Genomic DNA, 2,550 nt, shown 5'->3' with positions numbered 1-2,550 from the left:
GCAGCCCCTGGTGCGTTCCTCCGATGGGGCAGAGAGATCTATCCCATCGAGTGCACCTTGAGGTGAGAATCCCTTCCATCTGATGCCATGGGAACGGGTTCTCTGAAAGGAGCCGATGAGGTCGGCTTCGAGGGTGGCCTTGATCTCGTTATACTGCTTCTTGAGCTCGTCAGGCAGCTCCTCGTAGGTGACTGGCGTGCCGTCCGCCATCTCAGATGTAGATGGCGATGTGGTTGATGTAGACGATTGTCCCACCGGGCGTGCCAGAATGTGTTGACTGCCAAAACCCACCGGCGGGCAGCGGCCTTGTCAACACCGTAGAGCCGGGAAGAGCCTAGAGCTGCGGCTGGCCGAGACCCCTCCGAGCGACGGCCCGCAATGCTCTTCTCGGTCACACGCGGCGATGCGAAGTGCAAGGGCGTGCCACCTGACCTATACCCGGTCGAGAAGGTGATGGGGATGCCTCGCTTAGTTTCCTCGCATGGCATACATGTAAACATTAAATACGAGCCTCGATCGGCTCTCAAAGTTATCCCGTGGATCGGCTCAAAGAGCCGATCCACCCATGATTCGTACGGGGTGCACGAATACTTGGTGGTCCCGCTTGATCAAGATAAAGCTAATTAGATCTACGACGATTTAGGGTTTTCACCGCATAATCGGATCATCCTACTCCAGTGTTGGGCCTCGCGGCCACGCACGGTGCTCGTAAGCCGATCCTAAACAAGGCCTAAAAACCAACATGAAGTTGATCCTCGGAACATCCTGTTTAGGACTTGCGAACGCCACCCTACGTGCCACTGGATCCTCCCCCCCTTTGTAAGGCCTAACTATTGTAGATATTAAACTAATCCTTGTAGAACAAGGAGCAATCGTAACGGATCAGATCTACTGAATAAAGATCAAGCGGGGTGCCGCCCCCACACCTGAGATAGGTGTGAGGGCGGCTAGATATGCAAGGGTTGCACTACGTAAGCATGTTTAAACGAAGAACAATGCAAACCCTAACACATCTATGATAACTACGTTGCTCGCCATCAAAAGCGCTTCAGTACGAGCAACGCATGAACAACGTGAGCTTAGGCTGCCTAGATCGCAAGATGCGATCTAGGCAGCATGTCGCTTACCCGATAGAAACCCTCGAGACGAAGGAGTTGGCGATGCGCCGAGATTGGTTTGTTTTGGGTTGAACGTGAGTTGTTGTTTATTCCATAAACCCTAGATACATATTTATAGTCCAGGGGACTTTCTAATGTGGGCGTGCACCAAACCGTGCACGAGTAAGATTCTAACTTCTAAACTAAGATACGATCTAATATTTTACAGATACAAGGGCAAACTAGCCCAACTTAGCATAACAGGCCGATTCACGTAATTCTTCTATATATATATATATATATATATATCTCCAAGTCCATCTTGATCACGGCCCACCTCTGACTCGGTCAAATTCTGGTGATAACACCCCCTTCTTAGATCAAGGCACCGAAGGAGAAACTACCGTGGAACTTGAAGATAAAGGAGTCAACTGCAACAAGATGAAGAATCCAATCAAAGAAGTCAATGGAGTCAACTTCTACATCAGCTAGAGTGGAAACTTAGACTAGTAATAGAAGGGAATCTTTCCCTAATCCTAGCACGTAAGTAGTTAGATTTCTATAGCAAGCCAAGTAGCTCTTGAACTTGAGTTAGCAATAAGATAGACTACAAGTCGTTCTTCTGGAGCTTTATTTGAAGTTTTACCTCACTGTAAAGTAGGAGGTTGTGTTGATCTTTTGTAAACAGTTCGTGTGTACTTCTATAGACATACCTTGGATTCGCATATGTTTCTGTTGTACCACTCTGAGAGATGTAATATGAGTGGAACGGTGTTTCACTTGTGTTATGTCAACGACTTGTGTACTACACCATGCAGTGGTACGCTGGGTCATCACATGTCAAAACATTTTTTTTCTCGTTTTTGAGGCCACCTAGCCCGACGAAAACGGCCAAAACGTTGCGTATGGTGGCCCGGGACGTGGTGCATCTCGAATTCTCGGGTTCTGCGGCCGAGTCAACGCAAATCCGCACCGCCGAGGGATGTAGGGCCCAGATGGCAGCCTCTCTGGCATTGTTTTTTTCTCGATCGCGCCATCTCGTTCAACGCTCTCCAATCGAGCCGTTTACGATGCAGGATCATGGGTCCCGCATGTCATCCTCTATGAACCAAAATTCTTTCTATTCTTGGATGTTTTTTGACCCCCTGATTTCTGGCTACTTCCTTTTTCTTTTGATCCCTTGCCGCCTTGGAAACGTTGACACCGCTGCTGCTAATTGGGACCCGCATGTCATCCTCTATGAGCAATCAACTTTCTTTTCTTGGAGTTTTTTTTGGCACCTCAAATTTGGTCACTTGCCTTTTTCTTTCGATCCCCTGCCGCCTCTCAAACGGTGATACCGCTCGCTGCTAAATGGGACCCGCATGTCATCCTCTATGTACTATAAAACTTTCTTTTCTTGGATTTTTTTGGCACCTCATGTTTGGTCACTTACCTTTTTCTTTCGATCCCC

Source organism: Lolium rigidum, chromosome 2, assembly GCF_022539505.1.
Source record: "Lolium rigidum isolate FL_2022 chromosome 2, APGP_CSIRO_Lrig_0.1, whole genome shotgun sequence".
NCBI classification, from domain to species: domain Eukaryota; kingdom Viridiplantae; phylum Streptophyta; class Magnoliopsida; order Poales; family Poaceae; genus Lolium; species Lolium rigidum.
Note: the sequence above shows the minus strand (reverse complement) of the source record.